This window comes from Anas platyrhynchos, chromosome 14 (genome assembly GCF_047663525.1).
Source record: "Anas platyrhynchos isolate ZD024472 breed Pekin duck chromosome 14, IASCAAS_PekinDuck_T2T, whole genome shotgun sequence".
NCBI classification, from domain to species: Eukaryota; Metazoa; Chordata; class Aves; order Anseriformes; family Anatidae; genus Anas; species Anas platyrhynchos.
In genome coordinates this window covers 19,602,688-19,624,405 of record NC_092600.1, presented here as the reverse complement: position 1 = coordinate 19,624,405, position 21,718 = coordinate 19,602,688, and the positions used below count along the sequence as shown (strand labels likewise).

Genomic DNA, 21,718 nt, shown 5'->3' with positions numbered 1-21,718 from the left:
GCTTCTATTATGATTTGCAATTTGAATTAATGATTCTTCCAGCAAAAATAAGCTACCCCAATAGTAACATCTTTATAACCCTGAGGCTTTTGTTTGGGCTCCTTATGGAAATGCTGCATTGCAACCATCAGTACTGAACTCAAACTAAGCATCATAAGCATTGAAAGAAAAAGAGGAATAGGAATAGAGAATGGAGAGGGGGAAGGGGAGTTAAAATGGAGTTTGCTTGCCCCCCTCCACCCCATTAGATTGATTCTTAAAAATTGTTTTGATAACTTTAATTTCCTTACAATAGAATTGCCTGTGTTTTTATCTGTGTTGTTCTCTCTGTGTGAGGCTAATGACTGCCTGAAATCATTCACTGAAAGTAATTGTTTGGACGTCTCTCCGTATACGTTATAAGGTGTAAGATTTTAGTTATTGTTCAGCTCACATCTGGAACTGACTCCAGCCAGTGTCTGCCACAAGTCAATAGCCTCACTCTATATTCCACTTGCATCTTTTCCTTTTCTGAGGTCGTTCTGTCTGGCTTTATATTGCCGGGTGGTGCAGCCACAGGAGGAATTGTGTGCAAGAGTGTGAGTGCTCTGGTTTGAGGTAGGCAGCTGGTGTGAGGAATTAAAGCTCCTGTTGTGACAGAGATGGCAACAAAAGCAGAAAACTTCCTCGTGCAGTAGGAAAAACTATCTCTGTGATAACTGAGACATTCAGAGGTGACACCTGGCTATCGATTGATGGGTTTCACACTAATTTCCAAAGTGGTGGTAATGTCAGCCTAGTTCAGGTCTTGATGCTTCCTTGCCCAGGGGTGTGTGGCAATGCCGCTTCGCACTGCTGCTGGCTGGTGGTGTTTGTTCCCACCTATGCTTTAGCATAATGGACACAGAAAGTACAGCAAGTAGAAAATCCTTTATTGATGGCCTTCCCTCCCATTTCCAAATCTTGGGGGCTTTATTGTTGCTGATCGCATACGCCAAGGAAAACCAAGCATATTTCCTGCTGGAAGGAGCTGCTAGTGCCTCACTGTCTGCCAGGCAGTGGGATCTGTGCCCTCAGCAATGCCAGTTCCCTGCCATGAAATGTCCTCACTGCAACCTCCACCACCCAGTAGGAGCCAACGGGCTGTGGCTGCACCGTCTGTGGGTGCTTTTGGTAAGCAGGCAGCTCCAGGTGATAAGCTGTACTTAAGACCAGTATAGGTAAATTACAAGAAAATCTCTCAACCTTAAAATTACTTATGGTAAAAAGCTCTGATTTGCAGATATCAATGTCTAACAGACCAAACCATTTCCAGAGTTTAAGAATAAACCTGGCATACACTGGTGGGACTGGTTATGGGGTGGGGGACAGTGGGGAGACTGGGACAAAATAGAGGAGCTGTTGTTAAAGGAGTGGCATCTTAGCAAACATGGTCTTACTCTTCATTTCTCAGTATTTACGTCACAGTGCAGCTTCCTGCCATTATTAGAGCAATTAAAATGCAATTACTTTTTCATGTTTGTTTCAGTTTTGAATAATTAAAGCCATTTTACACCAAGGGTGATACATAAAGGAAGGCATTTTGCATGTGAAAATCAGTAAAGGGTGGAAGACGGTGGGGTATCGGCAGTCAGCAGAGAGCAACTGAGACTGGTAATGCTACAGTAAGCTGCCTCCTTTGCGCAGCTCTACAGGATCATGGAAAGACGCCAATTGCTGGATTTCAGTGCTTTATCTTGATTAAACGGCTGTTTCAATTTGGTATTCACTCCTTTCATATTTGTAATCACTTCAAGATTTTCATTTTATAGTATTCGCTTATTTAACTGCTTGTTTCCTGCCAAGTCTAAAAAAAGAAAGGCTTTTCCCTCCCTTCTCCTTTCACAGTTTCAATAAAGGCAAGAGTTTACACAAAATTACTTCTATATTTAAAGGTTGCTGATGTAAATCTCTGGTTGCTTTAAATAGTCAAAGCTGATAGCTGTGGCAGGGAAGTATTAAAGCCCTGTGTGAGTGCCTCCCCTCCCCAGATTATCAGGAAGATTTTGGGGATTGCTCTGATTCCTTTTCAGGTGTGTGCTGAATGGTTTCTACCATTATTGTCCCCTTGGCAAAAGTAGTGAAATGATTTAGGATCCTCTGACACAAAGGCATTGAACTGTCTGAGATACAAGTATCAAAGGTCTAACAGGCAGCCTCTTGTGGCCAACCCTGACCTCACCTGTCCCAGCCCATGGAAAACTCAGAGATCACCACTAGGAAAGATTCCTGCATATGCAAATGTTATCTCTCAGCTCACCTAGGATGTATGTTTAAGCCTAACAGCTAGGACCAGACCCATGCAGCTCATTTTGCCCCTCCCCAGAATTGCACCATGTTCTAAACTGGGTTTAACTACTGCATTTTGAGGACAAATAGCGTTTGTATTGCTAAGGGGCTAACTAGCTTGTGAATCCAGTCTTAGAGAAACTTGTTATGAAACACTTTTCCTTTCTTGTTCTACACTGCTAACTGGTTTTAGTACAGATAGGGAAGGGAAAGGCAGGCAGACAGGCCAAACAGTGCACTTGCAGGAAAATGAAACTGGTCCACAAACTTGGCTGGGTGCAAAAAATTACTGAAGGAGAAGGCAGATGGGACACAGGCCTGCAGTAGGTAATCCACAGACAGTAGGGGTTAATCCAGACAGTGGGGGTGCTAAAGATTCCTGTTGCCTGCACTCAGTTGCAGAGCTGTAGTGTGGGTTTTACTAGACCAGTTCCTAGCATATGTGGATATGAGAGTCTACTAGGCTGGTGGGAAAGTGACTGCCCAAAGAAACCAATGGTCTCATGTTAGATATGCTGCTTGATCAAATAAGGGACAGATAATACAAGGAGAAATTTAAAATTTACAGAAAGAGTAGTCCAGATAGAAATGCTAGGGTCCAAGGGCTCCTTACAATGTTTGGGTTTTTCCCTTTCAAAAAGCAGTAATACATTTATGGCCCTGGTGATCTCTGAGAGCTGGCAAACTCTCCCAATCTGTTGTATGTATTTTCTTTAGCCTTCTAAATCTCAGTGATATGAATCAATCATATGTGAGCAGTTCTGTAAAAATCTTACGTTCTTTCCGCTATGTTTCACCCATATTCCTGTCCTGGTTTCAGTTAGGAGAGAGTTAATTTTCCTCCTAGTAGCTGGTAGGGTGATATGTTTTGGATTAGGATGAGAAGAGTGCTGATAACATGCTGCTGTTTTAATTGTTGCAGAGCAGTGCTTACACCAAGACAAGGACATTTCAGCTTCTCGCTCTGTCCTGCCAATGGGCAGGCTGGGGGTGCAGCAAGAGCTGGGAGGGGACAGACCCAGGACACCTGACCCAAACTGGCCACAGGAGTATTCCATCCCATCTGGGGTCATGCTGAACAATATATAGGGGTGGCTGGCTGGGGTGGAGGGGCTGGCTGCTCAGGGATAGGCTGGGCATTGGTCAGCGGGTGGTTAGCTATTGCATTGTGCACCCCTTGTTTTGTATTTATTATTGTTATTGTTATTGTTATTGTTATTATTATTATTATTATTATTATTATTATTATTATTATTATTATTATTATTATTATTATTATTATTATTATTATATTCTCTGTCCTAATAAACTGTCTTTACCTCAACCCACAGGCTTCACTTTCCCATTTCTCTTCCCCATCCCAGAGAGGGAGGGGGGAGGGTGAGCAAATGGCTGTGTGGTGTTTAGCTGCCAGCTGGGTTAAACCACAACAATTCCCTTCTCCAATCAATAGAAAAAAAGCCAATTTCAATCTTCATTCATAATTGGTACAGAAAAAAAGTTTGATGTTTGAAAAGAAAGTTTCCATAATTTCTCCATAACCTCAACCCTCCCCCCATCCCTCCAAATACCCAGTTTCAGACCAGATCTGGTAATAAGAGAGATCTGGCAAGAAGACACTGGTTCTCATGAGGTTTCTGACATCACAGGAAACATGACCATCCTTGCCTTTTGTCATAACTGAAAAGCCTCATGGGGTGTGTTTGAGCAGAAAAACCTTCTGAGACTTACAGAGTTGGAAGAGTTGAATGGCCAAGCAAAATCTTGACCATTTCAGCAGCACAGTCACCTCTTGCTTAGAGGAGACGTCATATCTTCACCTCCATTTCACACAACTCAGCTCCCTGCCAGTTCTTTTCCAGTTCTGCAGAGTGGCATAAGGCTTCATTACATCAGACCCCCAGGAAACTGTAACCTGTGCTTTATACCATGTGTAGGCTGCAGGGGTTGCCAGTGAGAAGATCAATGTTTAAAGAGTCTATGAGATTTCAAGGATGTTTTGATTTAGAGACAGAAGTTCAGGATTTTCACATCTCTTTCTGGCGCTGCAAGCAACGCAAAAAACATAGACACAGTAGCATCTCCAAATCTGGGTGACCTGTGTCACTTGTAACCATTAATGAATTCCCCAACCTTTCTGCACACCAGAGATTTGACTTTGCTGTGATTTTTGAGCCAGGGAGTAAAGTTAAAGAGCAGATAAATGCAGAGGTTTGCATTTGACTGAGTAGCAGAGTGATCTGAGCCCAGTCCTGCCCCAAAGGAGGCAGTGTACTTGCAGCCCTGCAGACTCTGAGCATGACCAACAGAAAAGGAGATGCCGTGAGTAAAGGCAGTCCCACTGCTGTGGCAATGCCAGGCACTCTAGGTGAACGTCAGAGCAAAGCTTGTTTTTTTTTTTTTTTTTTTCCTGCATATTAAAATTATGGCTAGCTGATGCCTTTGCTTGGTTTCATGGGGCCCACTGGCAGAGGTGCAGAACAGCCTCACCAATTGTCATCATCACAAGCAATACCATACTGTATTCACTGCTTGCTTTTACAGTGAAGCAAAGTTTTATCCTGCCTGGTTTTACACTGAAACCATAATTCAGTCCTCTATGCCACTGTTACTGCAGGGTATGGAGCTTCTCAAGGTCACAGAATGGGGTGGCATTTCCTTGCAGGCTGCCATGCACTGGACCTGCTGCAGTGCAACAGGAGTAAGGGGCCACAGGAGGAGGGTGGAAAATTACCTGCCAAGTCATTTGGATTTCATACGAGTGGTCCCACCCAGTTCCCTCCACTGCAGAAGTTTTCTCTGAACACGTATTCCTGCAGCTTGTAGCTGATTCGACTTGCTTTCCCTCCTGCAATTTCTCCTGTCCTTGAATTTGATCGAACCGAGTTGTAAGCAGCATGGTATTCAGGGCTTGGAGGATATAATTTTGTGAGCTACGCTCTGAAAAATTAAAAGAGTTGACCTCGCTATTTCTCTCCTCACCCTTCACCCCCCAGCCCCTAACATGCAGTAAGACTTGGGTTTGGGAGTTGCTGAATTTTTATTATCTTATGCAATTTTTCTCTGCAGATTGATTTCTGTGAAACACCTTGGGGTATTTGCTAATATAAACATTGCTCCAGTGGCACAAGCTGTTTGTTTACATCGATAGGAGGAAAAGAGCCCTTATTACTGATATTTTGACTTCTTCCCTCAAGCCTTTCCCTGGGAGCCAGCACGTAGGCAATATTGATACCTGCTTGTTTAATTTAGGGCCAATTTTCTTTATAGATGGATGTGACGATGCATAAATAATACACCACTTTGCTGCATGGATTGTTTATTCCTGCCTTCATTGGCATGCATAGCACACAGGCAAACTGAAAGCTTCTCTGGATGGGTATTGTCAGATTACTTGCCAGGTTTTTCCCTAGAGAAAATCATCAGACACACAGAGCTGGAGTTTTTAAAGTCCTTTTATTTCATCCTTTCAATGCACTCCATGCTGGAACAGCAAAGCACAGGCTGAATCAGCACTCCCATTAAAATTCCTTATTTTGGGGAGTTTATAAGTTGCTGGTGAAAGAATAAGAGCTGGACACGACTGCAGGAGCTGAGCTCCAGAGACAAAGACATTTGCACAAAATTTTAAAAAGCACACAAAGAAGAATGACAAATGCTCTTTGTATAAAGCAAATCATTGTTCCAGGTGGCAGTCTGGCTGCAGAAGGTGGGCACTGGAAGAATCCCGCTGTTTAATTTGGAGGATTTGGCCATCTGTGTGAGGTGTCCTCCTGCCTGTCCTGCCCTGGGCTGGGCTCAGTGCGCTCAGGGGCAGCTCAGGGCTGGTCAGAGGGCTTGGGCATGGCATGGGCAGCAGTGGGTATCCTTCGCTTCCCAGAGGGCTCTTGAGCTCCAGGGGGAAATAAATGCCTGGACAGCTTGTTTGCTGTGGTGCTTATCATAATGCATAACATATTCTACTTAAATAGATTATGAAAGGCCCAATTCTCCCACTAATTGCAAAATTCTCAAGAATTTCATTATGAGCACACTTTAAATGTACATTTTAGAGTCTTAATCACTTGACATGCCATATGCCATTCCCCTAATCTAATACTGCGAGCAAAACCCACTCCCGAGTATTTTATGTTGAACTAGATAGTTGATAATAATATTCAGTTCTTTCCTACTACCGAGAAGTAACCTCTGCATTTTTTTTCCTATAGAAATACATTATTAAATCTGCTGAAATGAGGAGTGAAAGGGACTGGATTTAGAAATGTGTGTTGTAAGTTTGGATACTAGGTACTACCCTGCTCTTACTCTGAGGTCAGTCCTGGTGTTTTCTGGAAATGGGGAATAGTGACCAACCCCCTGTCTCTGCCTGCAGAATACTGGTTTGTAAAATTAGCATATATTAAGTTTGCATTAGATTTATAGTTTTTGGCAGTGCCTCACTGGTTGTGTAATGCATGGAAGGATGCTCAGCATCCAGATGCTGGAGTGGCACATTCTTTGGAAAGCTAATATAAGTATGGGGATTTTCCTCAGCTGACTGCATGGTGTTTGCTGTTAGCTGTTTCAGATCAGTGAAAGCCTACCTTTTCTCCCAACACCTACAGATGACAAAGGAACACACTATTGATTTGATTTTTTTTTTTCTGTTTTTAATGTTTGTTATTACATTTTATAAAAATACAAGCAAGGAAATACAGGCCTGAGAGGCTGGGCTGAAGCAAGCCTATTACCCAGAGGAAATTATAGTTTTCTCGCATGTGTTAGTGGGGGAAAAAAAAAGGAAAGCAAAAGATATTTTGTTAAATGAGATTTGGATGGTCTGCTAGATTTTTATTTATTTATTTATTTATTTATTTAGGTTAGTAATTAATTGCCAGGGTAAGCTGTAATAATAAAATCAGCATGGTAAAAAGATAATGAGTGCTGATGGATAGTTGGATGTAAATTTAAATGAGTGATGGGGCTGGCCTTGTAAGAGTAAGGTGTCTTAGTTAATGGGCAGAAAAGGCTAAGAAAAATAAATATATAAAGTATATTGAATAAGGCATGTGAGCCAAGTAAAATGCTGTAGTATTTTGGACCTATTTTCCTCTGCATGGTGGCCACCAACATGTTGCAGTCCTGTGCCAGCAGCCCTGGAGAGGTGAGTAGGTCGTAGGTGTGAAGGTGTGTGGTGGGGTTAAGCTGGTGGGTTCTGCATCTTGAGGGGAGGCAACTGGTGTGACTTCAGCAGCACGAATATGCTCACACACACTGCTTGGTTTTGGATGAGTACACATGGGGAGGGCTGGGAGCAACTAGTCAGGGGGAGGGATGGGAGTACCGGCTGCATTCTTCTTTTTAGGCCCACAAATTCTGCATCCAAGTTCGATGATCAGGCTCTCTCCACTGCCAGCAGAAGCAGGCAAACTGCTGCTATGGCAGTTAAGAGCATCCTGCCTGGTTTCTGCTCTGAATCACACTGTGGGCTGTGGAGGCTTGGGCAACCAAACGTACGTGTCAGACACGAAGGGTGTGAATAAACCCCACAGTCAACAGCTGTCTTCTTGGGCTGTATGTATCACAGCTTGGGAAAAAGCTGGTCTGGTTGTTCTTGCCTTCCCTCATCCTCCTTGACTCAGAGCTCCTAACTAGATCAGTGCAAGGAAGTTAAAGCAGTCCCCAGAGCTGGCCAGGTTTTCCTACCCACCCCAAACCTCTCTGGCAGGCAACTGCTAGCAACAGAAGGAGAAACTAGCTAGAGTTAGTGTGTCAGACCAGTGTCTTCTGTCACACACAGCTCCTGACAAACACAAAAGGTATTTTTCATCTAGGCTGACTTTACTCAGGAGTGCTGCTTGCTGTGAAGCTGTTTGGCTCCTTTTAACAATGTGGAACAAACCCCATGATCTCTGAGTGTCGCCCAGTGCTACAGCACCCACCTGCAGTGTCCTGACTCCCAGCCTCGCCTGTGGTGATGACCTGGTTCAGGTGGTGGAGGTCTGCTTGTGGTGATAACCGCACCGAGGAGCAATGGGAATGTGGCTAAAGCACCACTGCAAAAGTATTCATTGTTTCAGAATTGTAAAATCTAGGAAAAAAATCCAAGATCAAACAGAAAAATGCATTAGAAACATTAAACATTATCTCTTGCAAAGCACTCAGAAGTTTTGATACACAGGAATAAAGGCTTCTTGTACAGCCTGGACTGTTACAGCAGCGCTTTCAGCTCCCTGTCATCTGCTCACATTCAGCTCTGTGTAGTTTTCCTTGTTTTCCCCCAAATTAGTGTGCCCAGGATGACAAACAGCTGGTAAGGACCAGGGCTGTGTAAGGAGGAGGCCTGAGCTGGTTTGCCAAGGTGGCATCCTCTGGCCAAGGGGCTGCAGAAGGGTGGCAGCCAGGGGACCAGGAGGCCGCCCTTTCCTTACAACACCCTGCAACAACCACATTTTTTCATAGTGAAAGAGTACATGTTTGACAGCATGTTTGCACAGAGGAGGCAAATAGAGGACCAAGTGTTCTAGGATGAATACTTTGTGCCTGCTCTGACCACTCTGTCTTCTTCTATGGCCCCAGCAGGACTGAGAGATGCCCAGGGCCTTGGTGTGGCCAAAGGCTGCAGTGGACTCAGCTGCAGGAGCTGGGGTATCACCAGCCCCTCACTGGCAGAGGCTGCAGCTAGCCCATGTTGCAGGGATGTGGTGAATCGCTCATCACAGCCTGTGGCAGCAGGGACTGGCTGAATGAGGCTCAGCCCCCAGCGGGAGTCAAGAGCAGGAGACTTGTGCGATTATGTGCCAAAATGGATGTGGGCAAGATGCCTAGCATGTGGTAGGGGGCTTGAGAAATTGCTTGAGATGTGCAGCCAGCCCTGGCACATCTCTTGAATGAGAACCATCTTTTTTTGCTGGGTTAATCTATCATACTTGAAAAATTCCAAAAGGCTGTATCTTTCCCTCTAACTATCTTTATCATTTTAATTTAAAAGCTTTTTAAAATTATTACCCAAATAAATGATAAGTAGTAACAGGGTAAACTGCTCTGAGCTCTCCTTTAGTGCAAACAATGCAAAGCGACTGTGTTCTATTTACAGAAAATTAATGAACATAAAAAAGATGAACTGCATGTCATTCTGGTGATTGTAAGTTGTTTTTCATGCAATGAGGTTTGCAGTTTTATATATTAAATTCTGGGACAAAAGAAACATCTCTGCAATATTAATAGTTGTAATATATGATTTCATGTGAAAGGAATAGAAATAACATTTATTTTATTTAATGAAGACTAATGAAGTTGCTATGATCTTTCCATTACAGTTTCAACAAGTTTTTCTAATCAGGAAGATCCTGCTTTCTGAGAGCTAATTTTTCATTTTAAGTGTCTAAAATGCCAGCAGAATAGTGAAATGCAGAAGCAGTATTATAGGATGCTAGAAATCTTTGAGTTCTAATGGGAAATTGATGCATTTCAGGGTTTTTGTTTTGGTTAAAAGAAAAAAGCTCAGGCTGCCTTAGAAAAGTTTGCTTTTCTATTGGTGCTTTATTGATTAGATAAACATGGCAGACACAGGCAGAGACTTTAGTTGGATGGCAAAAATGGTCTGTTTCCTGAATCTGGTCAGGGCAGGATACTGTGCAGTTTAAAATAAAGGACAGGGTGTTGAGAAATGTAGAGACTGAAAGAGGTAATCACTGCGGGTCCTCCAGAGGCACTGAAATCAGCAACATTTCTTTGAAAAGTACCCTTGGCTCTTCAAGCCGAGGTTAAGTCTGCAAATATTGGAAAGCAATTAGGACCAAATTTGGGGAGGGTATTTGTCTTTCAATTCGAAAAGCAGCATGGCTGAAGGGACCTGGATGTTTTAGGGATGACGGGGATGTCATAGATCTGGACAACTGTGTACATGGTGGTAATATCTATAAAGGCATTGACAATCCCTCTGGTGTGGACATTTAAACAAGTTCATAGGCAGGAGAGGGTGCGTAAGGCAGCAGGGCTGGAGCTCCTTAAGTGGGGAAATAATTTAAATCTGGGCGAATAAGCCAGTAAAAGAAATGTGGAGGAAGGGAAAAAGGAGAGCTCTGTCCTTCTGTTGGCACCTGCAACTACACTCCTGGAAACACTGTGGAAATGCCCAGAGAGTCCTTGCTTGCTATTGGGACTCTTCTATGTGGACCTCTCCCATATTGCTCCGTAAGCTGCTGTGTTTCAGATCATGTGCAACAGCGTTGCTTTCAGAAGGAAAAAGAAAAAAAAAGTAGAAGTTTCCCAGAAGTGTGTTATCTTAATTTCTGTTATATATATCTTATGCTGTGTTGGTGCTGCTACATAAATCTGCTGTCTAACACCTTCTCATACCATTATTGGGTTGTTGAGCCTTCAACATTTCTCACACCTGACAGCTTCTTAGAATGCATCAATTATTTTCCTACCTGTGTTCACGGTTTTGCTGTCATCTGGGGAAAAAAAAAAAAAAAGTGGAGGGGGGAGGGCAGAGAAAAGAAAAGAAAGGATTGATTTTACTTTTGGTTTAAATTGAAGAGCTGGTCATTTATAGCCTTTATATAAGCACAAACATGGTAACTACCAGAGACAATGGTGAAATCTGAACTGGGGAACTGCCACTTTCAGACTTGCAGGTGTGAAGCAGAAGCAGGACAACAAGCTCACGGTGAACATAATAGGAAAATAACACTGCCTGTTATTGCCATTTCTAGCTACACTGATGCACTGGAGCACACATATACACCCATGGATACAGACTGAAAATGTTTCTGTCCTATAATATTTTATTGTTATACAGTGGGTAAAATTTCCAGGCATCAGTTATCAGAAATGACTGGCTTTTCTCCCATTTGCCCTTTTGTTCCATAGCAATTTGATTTGATTTTATAGAACCTTTGCCATATGCCTTGTGTCTCAGCAGCTTTTCATTTACCTGCTCTGAACATTAGACACCATCTCTCTTCCAGCTTAACACTGGAATGAAAAGCAGGAGGTGGCAGGTCAGCGAGACCTTCATGGCACCTCTTGCTGTCCCCTGTTTTTCTGGAAAGGCACCATGTCATGTAATAACAGATAGGTTCTTGTCATGCTTACTCAGAAGTTCTGATGTCTCACCAGCCTTTAAAACAAACAAATAAACAACAACACCACAAAAAAAACTAAGGCTTCTTGTCCCCCTATTTACTTTGTGCTTTTCCTCAGCAGTGTTACCCACACATCTACTTAACTTCTTTCTTGCCCTTGCATGCATAAAATAGAAAGCTGTCTATTTTAATAAGTACAGACTTTTCTGCCTAATTGAGATTAACATGATGAACCTGGGTGGCTTTCAGGAATTGCTAATCTCTCTTTGCTGGGTCAGGTTTTGATTAGTTATTTTAACACTTCCATATTTGCAGTGCAACGTTATGGGACAGACCTATTTATGCTGTCCTGCCCTTCAAGGGAGCCTGAGAGAGAAAAAAAAGCATGCACACACTCTCCATCTGTCTCCCTCGGGTTTACATCCTTTGTCAGACTCTGGTGTTAGCCAGAACTGTGTCCTTGTGCTGTCAGGAACCATTGTGACCCAGGCCCTTCCTCGTGCCTGCTTGGGTGATGCTAGAGGCCTGCAGGCCTTGCTGCCCTCTGGGTAAAATGCTGCCATGAAATGACTCCAGAGGAGGTAGATAATACACTAATTTTGCAGTGGTTACCACTACCAGGAAGCTTTGGCAAGTCACCCTTGCCCGTGCCCTGGCCACCCCCAGAAACACAAGGGGGTTTCTAGATCTGCCCCACTGACCACAAGTGGTGTGTTATTTATTTCTTTTTCACACTGAAGCTGTTCACAGGTGGTGAGGGGTGACCGTGCTCTCCCTCATAAAGCTCCAGGTGCGGGGCCCCAGGTGGAGCAGCACTGTGACCTCTAGGCCGCACCGTGCTCCCCGCAGGCCTCGCTTGGCCTCGGCCTTACTGCAGCCTCCAGCGGCTGGAGCCCAGGGCCCTGGGGAGCAGGATGGGCACCAGGAGAACTCTGGCCTGCACCTCTGCTCCCCAGGCTCTTGGGCCCAGGGCAGGAAGAAATGGGAGCCAGGGGGAAACACGAGAATGATTTACGTGCCTTTGTTTTTTGCACAAATCTTGCCCTAAAAAGGGCTCAGCTGTCACTCCATTTGGCAACAGCAAATAATTATGTAAAGGAAAACATCACTGTACTTTTGACTTTGCTGCTTGTCGTATCGGTCGGAGACCGATAGATGGACCACTTGGACTATGTGAGGTAGTCACAAGGGGGGGTACTGCGCAAAGCTGGAAGGGCTTCTCTGGCTCCAGCTAAGCTCGTTATTTTTTCCCCGAAAAATAGAGTGAGAATTGAGAAGGAGAGAGAAAATTAGCAGGAGAAAAAGATACTCCTCTTTGTTGAATAGACAGTTTAATTTATTCCTGAGCACAATGTACCTGAAGAATGATAAGAAACAACTTTGATATCATGTTAATAAATAAAAAAGAGGTTATATAACCTAATTTTCTCTGGCTCTTACAGCAGTTTCTATTTTATCAGCTTTCATTTAACCAGAGCAAAATTAATAAGATGGGAAAAGTAGGGCTACCTGGAATACTACAAGATTTCTTAAAAAGAATGTGTCTTTAAGCTTATTATTTTGTGTGCAGGTTGCTGCGTGGCCCCTCAGGAGGGCTCATCTATAGGAAAAGCTGGTGTTGGCCAAGTGACACCAGGGATCATCCTGAGGTCCCATGGTGGAGCGAGCTGGCCCCCTCATCTGAGGGCTGGTGTGGAGGATGCGTCTTGGACATGGGGACAGCAGGGGAGGAAAAACGTCCCTGGCACCCCAGCCTTGCCACAGGGCAAACTCATGCTCCCAAGCATTGCAACCTTCCCCAGCTCAAATCATGCCCTCAGCTCCCTCCAATATACTGGGTCTCCTTTCACTCCCATGCTCCTACACTGTGCAGGTTTGGGCAGTTTCCCTGCCATTTTTGTCTCTTTGCAGATGCTGCAGGTGCAGCCCCCAGAACTGTTCCCTGCTGGCAGGTGGCTGGCAAGTGGCTGCACCTTCCCTGCAGCAGCACATGGGCACACTGAGGAGCCCGGAAAAGTGACTGTTTTTTTTTTTTTTTTTATTATTATTTTTATTTTTTAAGCTTGCCAGAGCATGGTTGTGGTCATTCAGGTGAATAGAAGGACTACAGACTACAGTGTTGAAGAAAGATGCTGTAATTGCTTGTTGTTCTTCCCATAGGAGCCGTGATAAACCATGGTAAGAGTCCAAAATTTCAAAGGCAGCCGATTAAAATGGATTAAATGGATTTATGGATTTACTCTATGTGAGAGCACAACAAGCCCTTTAGTTAGTAATTTCCTTTCATGCACCCATCTGGTTACCCAGGAACAAATAGTAAGGAGAAAAGAAAACAAAAGATTAAATAAGCAGGTTTTTTGTTGTTTTGTTGTTTTGTTTTTCTTTTTTTTTTTTTTTTTTTTTTTTTTTTTTTTTTTTGATTTACAGATTTCTATTCTGTTTCATTTAGAAATGGACCAATACTACAGCTGCAACTAGAGGAGATTATGACACCTACTCTCTTCCCTGAAGTGTCTGACCTTCACAAGCCAGAACACAAAGCCCATCAGTCTGACACCAGCTGAAGGTGGCTTCAGGTATGGCTTCAGAATTTTGGCTCTGGATGCATTTTAACATCAGTCTGGAAGGACCAGAGGATACAAGGGTTTAGGTATAAAATTCCCTTTTTTTTTTAAAAAAAAAAAAAAGTATTGGTAGGTATTTTTTTTTTTGTCTCTTGTCACACTGCAAATGGGGGTGTACATGTAGAAAAAAAACCAAACAAACCACAAAACAACAGCAACAAAACAACAACAAAAACCTGTAAGGAATCTTCATTTGCAGCAGTTTTACTTTTGATAAGTACAGCTAACACTAATCCAATGAGGAAGGTGTCATTGCCTTCTAATTAACTGGAGGGTGAGGGCAAGGGGGAATTACATTAATGTGGAAGCAGCCTGCAAAGTTGCTGCATGCTACAATAAAATATTTTGCACTAGAATTTTCTGAGAGGCTTAAATTAGCCAGTGAAAGGTAGAAGGTCCTATACACTTCAGCTTCTACTCGTGTTGTGTTGTGTTTTTCTGCCCTTCTCCTTGGGCTGAGCTTAAACGCTCCTGGTGACAAGAAGCCCTGATGTCATGAGTGACTGGGAGCTGGCTCGGCTCCTCCAGATGACAATGTCCGTCTGCCAGCCACTAGTCCCAGGGCTCAAATAACTCTTGCAATCGTCTAACATGGATCTAAGCCTCTTATTTTACATGTTATAACCATGCAGCTGGAAGCAAACATATATGCAAGTCGCACATCAATAAACAGTGACTAATGCGACCTGATTCCTTTGGCATTAGGCATTTATACTGGTATATCTTTGTGCATTGCAAATACAAAATGGGAATGGCAAAATAAATTAGACAATATTAGAGGTTTTGTCACTACATATACTTTTTTTTTTTTTTTTCTTTTTTTTTTTTTTTCAAGAGGAGGAAATTCTTTGGTTGTGCAGCATGTTGAGAGGTGCTAGGCTTAGAGAGGCAATGAGTGCTTTTGACTTGCTTCCTGCAGCCTTTATTGTTGTCACACCACTCTAATAATGCAAAAACTTGAGTGTGTGTGGTTCAGCCAGTTGTTACATAGTTCTCTCTTTGGACCTTTATGTGCCAGTCTTAGTGTTTGTCCCAAAGCACCATGTGACACACAGATACAGGGTTACACTCCGACCCTTCCTCGAGCACTCCTGCTGTCAGGCCAAGGGCACCTATGGCCTGAAATGTCTGAGACATTGACTGAGACATTGACTGAAACAGGCTGGGGGGCATTCCTCCTGTCAGAGCTATGCTGCAACATAACTGTTGTAGCTGATTTGCCTTCACTTTGCCAACAAGCTTTCCACCTCAAATAAAATAATGCCATAGCACAGCAATCAGCAGATATGCTTTGCTCTAGATTGTGGAATTGGAATATATTGCAGATGGTATTTACTTAAAAGACAAGTAAATTTTTATTTCTGTCTCTGCTTGGAGCAGACCTAATTAAAAGCCAGGCAGAGTGTTTTATTCTTCACTTGATATATTACAATTAGTGGCAACATCTGTGCTGCATGATTTATTATTTGTGTGCAATGTTGTAAAATAGTTTCCCAACATTATAACCTGGTGCACAAAATAAATAAATAAATAAACAACATTAAAATGATAATCTAATTTGTAGTAAGATAATGTAAAAGAATGCAATATAATTTCTTGTGTTTAAACTGTCTTTCTTATCCCATTCCAGCAGTCCACGGAAACTGTTCTGGGGTGAAGTGGGGGGGGACTTTTCACCATGTATAATGGTCTGTTAAATACAGGCTGCAACTTCAGCTGAACTTAGTTTTGGGACATTGGAACTGGAGAAATGCCCCACGGACATCCTTGAATCAACAAGATTTGAGCCAAACAAGACTTCAGGGTATCATAGTCACCGCCCTGAGTCACACAGGGAACAAGGTCTGTCTCTGTACCTTACACTATGTGGTGGGGATAGCACCTAAAGAAGTAATAACTCTTCTGGCATAACATAATAATTTATCACAGCTTTTCATCCCCAGCAGCTACCTAATGCAGAACACGGTGGGAGTCCTCTTTGCCAGGACAAGATAAAAAGACTGCTCACTGCCATGCAAGTGTCCAACTGTAGTGATCTTTCTTCTGCACTGGTGTTGCATTCAGCCCCTCTCTCCCTTTCCACTTATCTCCCACCTCAGCCAAATTATTAAGTATTGCCGTTCACTTCCATCTATCCATGTGTTAAATCCCAGGGGTGGTTACATCCTCCTGAGAGGCACAGTGATTCCAAAAGACCCTTAGTCTGCACTTCAATGTACACGGCCGGGAAGGTAAAGAAACATGGGAGCTGGAGTAGCTGCTTATCCTGTAGTCTGCAGTATGAGCTCTACTTATCCACTGAGTGACTCACACTGTTAGGAGACTAATTAAGAAGAGGAATACCTCTGTGTGTATTATAAATAGCCCAAAGGAGGACATAGCCTATTTCAGGACAAAGTCAAAGGAAGAGCTTAATCATTGTCATTGGCAGCTTAAATCAGCCGGTGTGACTTTGCCCAGAGGAGTGCAGGAATAGCTGCGAAGAGAAACTCCTTCTGGGTGCTTTGCTGCTGGTTCTCCTTCTCTGCAGCTGTCTTACCTGACTTAAACTCCAGCCTGGCATCAATAATGCAATGTCAGCATGTTAGCAGACATGCTGTGAATAAGCTTGTGGCCAAGATACTTCAGATCATGTATGTTTAATCTTGGGGTGATGGATTTGGATGGTGTACAAGGGAGTAGCCTTTTTTGCCACTGCAGCCGAGTTTATCAGGGGCTGTGAACTGATCTGAGCCACTAGATGCCAGAAGTATGGCCCTGCAGCTGGCAAGCAGAAGTGGAGACACATCAATAGCAGGCCTCTTTTGGAAAAAAAAAAAATAAATTAATACTCCCCCCCACTTCCCCCCCCCCCCCCCCCCGCAATTCCCCTTCCTCCCCCCACCCTGCTGTTAGCCTGGAGATATTCAATGAGAATTTTTCTACTTTTGTGTGCTTTTAACCTTAGCTGTGAGCTGTTTCTCCAGCTCTGAGGGTTGATTGCCTTTCCAATTCAACTTAAGCTGGCAGAATATCTTTGTACAGGCCATTACAACCACCAGTCATCTAAATTACATAATTTGCATTGATTTAATTAATACAAAGAGTTTTTATCCATTTAGAACAGATTTTCTGTTGCTGTTGTGCACACACTTGGGGACAAAGTGATGTCAGGCTTTCTTTTGCCTTCCAGACATCTCCATCCCCACTGTGGGGCTCGCGTGTCAGTGCAGCATGTCAGAACACAGGAAGATATGTGACTATGCAATCACCTCAAATGTGCATTTCCCACCCACAAGCAATCATTCTAATAATGTTATATTTTCTTAGCATGCTTGCTACTTTTCTCCTATTGATAAGATGAAATATAAATACCTGCTGCTGTGACATAATCACTAAAGAAATATTAAACTGGAACTCATAATCTCATCAACCTATGGACTGTAAAGTAGTAATACAACAAATTGAAGTATTTTCCTCCAAAGTGAAGCCTTTTGGCTCCCAAGTGGAACCCTCCCAGCTTTGCTTCAGCATCACTTTTATCCACAGTTAGTGGATAAAAAAGTAGGAAATTGTACTTAATTGTGTCAGTGAAAGAGGGTTGAATTAAGAAAGGGATTTTTTTTTTTTTTTTTTTTTTTTTGATGATAGGGATATTTTCTATTACAGATGGAAGGTGGAACTGAAAACTCTGGAAAGCCAGATCGAATGCCATACAGATAGATTCCCTCAGAGATTAATTAGGTTTTCAGGAAAAAAAATAAATCAAACTGTGTTTTTCACTGTTTCTTTTGCTAGATCCCATATTATGCTCTTGGCAATCCCAAGGGGAAGTCTCTGCTGCTGTCTGTCTCAATCTACTTTGTTCTCTTGCCCTCTGTTCAGTCCCAGGCTGCTTCTGCCTAACAAGAGTGCAAAGAGATGATAACAAAAAAACCTCACCGCCTATGGGGAACAGCTATCGTTATGGGACATGATCACTTTACCTTTTATTACACTCTGTACTGAGGCAGCAAGACTATTGCTGTTCAGTTCTTTGCACTGCAATCTGCATTGTTCGGTGATGTTAGGACAAAATGAGTTACTCCTTCTCGCTCATTAAAAATATCTTGTGTCTGGAAGGGAGCTAGGAAAGAAGGGAGAGAGAGAAAGCGCCATTATGAGCATGAATAGCCTCTCTGATCTGGCTTGGTTTCACCCTAGCCTGTGGAGTAGAAAATGTTCTGACTGGCTGCAGCAGAGCCAGAATTCAATAGCTTTTAATTACCATCAGTCATTATATATGTTTGTTATATAGCCAGCATAAGAAAAACTCAATAAAATTCTTGTTTCATGAAGCTATGGGAACTCTGGAGCATAAATAAATGGTGTTGGACCTCATGGCACATGACACATCTTCTTAAGGGGGAAACAATTCAAATTTAACTACTGTAGCAGTAACAGTGCTTTTATTTTAGACACCTACTGCACACTGACACTAACCCACTGTGCAGACCTGACACGCAGAGCTGGCACATACCCGTGTGCCATCAAACCTGCCACACTGTGCTGGATGTGGTGTCTCAACTCTGCTCATCACTTGGTTGCAATGAGAAAGAGTGATCAAGACAGAAATGCAAATTATATAACACTCAGAGAATATACAATGTCTTCAATTATGTTTGTTTGAATGAATTTGGGAATAAAATCTGCAAGAAGTGTAGTGCTGCTGGCCCTCCTGTAGAAGAAGGAATGGCGAGGCAGCCTGCTGGGTTTACGAAGGATGCACAAAGCCCTGTTTCCCCTGCACAGCAGGCTCAGGTGTGAAGCGTCACTGGCTTTTTTATGGCTCCACAAGTGGCTGTTGGGGGCAGCTTGCTCTGAGAAAGTCCTGCCGTGAGCTTCGGCTTGTGCTCCTGGCTGCATTCATGCTGCAGCTTTGCAACGCAGCGTGCAACCAAAACATGGTATGTAAGTCTCTCACAGGAATCAGCTCCTCGGTCCGTCCTTTCTTTTTTCTGCCCTTCTTCCTGGTCCTGTCAGATGCACTCACCCCTGTGGGAGCTGGAGGAGCCCAGCACAATGAGTGCCTGAATGCTAGAGAAGAAACCATGAAATATGACATTTATTTCAGGCTGCTGAGAGAGGGATAGCTGTGCTGCCTGTTGTGATGTTTAACAAAATGTCTGTCTGTCCTGTGTCAGCAAACACCAAAGGTAACCACCTGTTCCTGTCCATCTGTCCTGGCTGAGCAGCCCAAGCCAGATATCCAGCCAGGTCTTAGGTCACCTAGCACCTCTTTTTCTTGGAGGCTGAAGAAACCACAGCCCTCCCAGAAGCAGAAGAAAGCCTCACTGCCTGACCTACATCATGGTCAGGCTTTCTGGCTGTTCCTGCTGGCAGTTCTGCCCAGGTAACTGGAAGCTTCTTCCTCTTACACTCAAAGGGAAAGGAAGGGAAAAAACTGACTGGGACATGTGCTTTATCAACATATAGAAAAGAAGTTGGTTGGTGCCAGACAAGCCAGCAGACACCCATCCTGCCCCACAGATATACAAGTGAGGTATCCATGAAGATCAAGAAACAAAATTTAAGAAAAAGTTAAGTTCTGCACTTGCCTGGTTTGTGACCCGTATATATGCACCGACCTGCCTGCCCTTTCCCTCTCTCCATGGCATCACCACCATGCTGGGAAGGGAGCAGGGGGACTTGTTTGCCCTGGTATCAACCAGAGATATGCCTCTCAAAAACAAGGCAGCCAGGACATCACTTGTGTCTCCACTGGGTGCAAACAAGGGGCGCTGCTGGCCCCAGGGTGTGTGTGTGTGTGTGTCTTTGTGTCTGTGTGTGTGTGTGTGTGTCTGTGTGTGTGTCTGTGTCTCTGTGTGTCTGTGTGTGTGTGTGTGTGTGTGTGCGTGCGCACGTGCTGCTCTCCAACAGCAAACCATCCAGCCTGCTGAAGCTCAGTTTTAAAGCAGGTTAAGCCTAAGAATCACAGGAGACGAGGAAAAGAGAAATGAAAGGTTTAGGGGGTAGAACCATTGCCAAATTTCTGTAAAATATTTTTTTCCACTCTCACTGCTATTAAAGTCATTTTTTTTCTTTAACACTCAAAGCAATTCCTCTTTTCCAGGCTTAGATTTGATTTAAAGTGCTGTTAGCTCAGTTTTGGATTAGCTGGTTCAGACAAGCCTCCAGGCAGATCCCATTAGCACCCACTCTTCCCCCACCTTGTGAAGCCTTCATGTGACCTGCAGGGCTGGAGCTGAGACAGGCAGAGCCTGCAGCTGCGAGCACCCACTGGGCTCACCCACAGAGGCCACGTAGGTAAAGACAAAATACAAATGACTAGGCAGTGCACTGCATATGTGCCCCCTCATCTCTTTTTCTAGGATGTTTACAACATCTATTTCCCTTACTTTTAGCAAATGTGACGATACATTACATGCCTGATAATCATTTGAAAAGTTCCTCATCTAGTTACTAACATTTTTCTTTCTTTGAAAGCTTGTAATTGTAATACACAATAAATGTTTGTTCATTGTCTTTTGTATTATAAAAACAAGGAGTTCTGTTTGAGGAATGGGAGTTGTGAAAACTCCCTGCTGAAGTAAGGAGCTGTATAATGCTTGGCTAGACACTATGAAAATTCTTTTGCTTAATGTAACAAAAAAGAGAACCCCCCTCCCCTTCTCTCCTTCTGCATCTCAGTTGTCTCTTTTGTTTAAAGACACTGCTGCAAAGCTCATGTAACCGTCTCCTGATAAGTTGCTAAACTAGTGTATCAACATCCTACCTTCCTGTCTCAGGCTGGGCCAACATGAGCAAATAAAAAAAAAAGTTGAACCACAACACCGAGGAAGACTACGGCCTTCATCTTCACGACCACCAGAGGGACAGAGACGACCCCCTAGCAACAGCGTGCACAGCCGCAGAATATACCAGGATGTGCTGCGTAATCCTGAAATCACCAAGATATAAAAAGGGACCCTGGCGGGGGTGAGGTGCGCGCCGTTGACGGAGCCGAGACTCCCCGGCCGCCCAGCGCTGTTTTGCTTGCTGTTGCTTACTCAATAAATTCCTTTCTATTATTAATGCAGTGCTCTCTGAAAATTAATTAAGGGGGCAACTTATAACAGTAATGAGGCCAGCTGTGTCCTGGGGTGCATCAAGAATGGCATTGCTAGCCTGTTGAGGGAAGGGATTGTCCCATGCTGGTGCAGCCTCACCTCGAGTACTGTGTGCAGTTTTGGGCACCACAGCATGGAACTATAAAACTATTAGAGAGCATTCAAAGGTGGTGAAGGGTCTGGAGGGGAAAGCATATGAGGAGCGGCTGAGGTCCCTTGATTTGTTTGGCCCAGAGCAGAGCAGGCCGAGGGGAGGCCTCATGGCGGCCTGCAGCTCCCTCACAGGGGAGCGGAGAGGCAGGCGCTGAGCTCTGCTCTCTGGGGACAGCGACAGGACCCGAGGGAACGGCATGGAGCTGGGACAGGGGAGCGTCAGGCTGGGTGTTAGAAAAAGCACTGAGAGGGTTGTCGGGCACTGCAACAGACTCCCTGTGGCTGTTGTCACAGCACCAAGCCTGCTGGACTTCAAGAACTGTTTGGACAGTGCTATCAGAAATCAGAAATACGGTTGATTTTTAGGTAGTGCTCTGTGGAGCCGAGAGTAGGACTCCATGATCCTTGTGGGTCCCTTCCAGCTTGGGATATTCTATTCTATGAAGTCAAATACAACCTAGAAAACCACTGCAAG

At 43.8% G+C, this 21,718-nt stretch overlaps 1 long non-coding RNA gene across 3 annotated transcripts in view; it reads left to right on the top strand.

Annotated features, from left to right (window-relative positions):
• LOC110352617 (uncharacterized) overlaps nt 1-21,049 on the top strand; it is a 43,366-nt gene extending 22,317 nt beyond the window's left edge. Inside the window, exons 4-5 of one of the 3 annotated variants that reach the window (XR_011803340.1) lie at nt 13,828-13,954; nt 15,633-21,049. This is a non-coding gene — a long non-coding RNA (uncharacterized lncRNA). Of the gene's footprint in view, nt 1-13,827 lie in introns of all 3 variants that reach the window. The other 2 variants (XR_005269383.2, XR_011803339.1) reach the window with 2 other exon arrangements.
• The last annotated feature ends 669 nt before the right edge of the window (nt 21,050-21,718 follow it).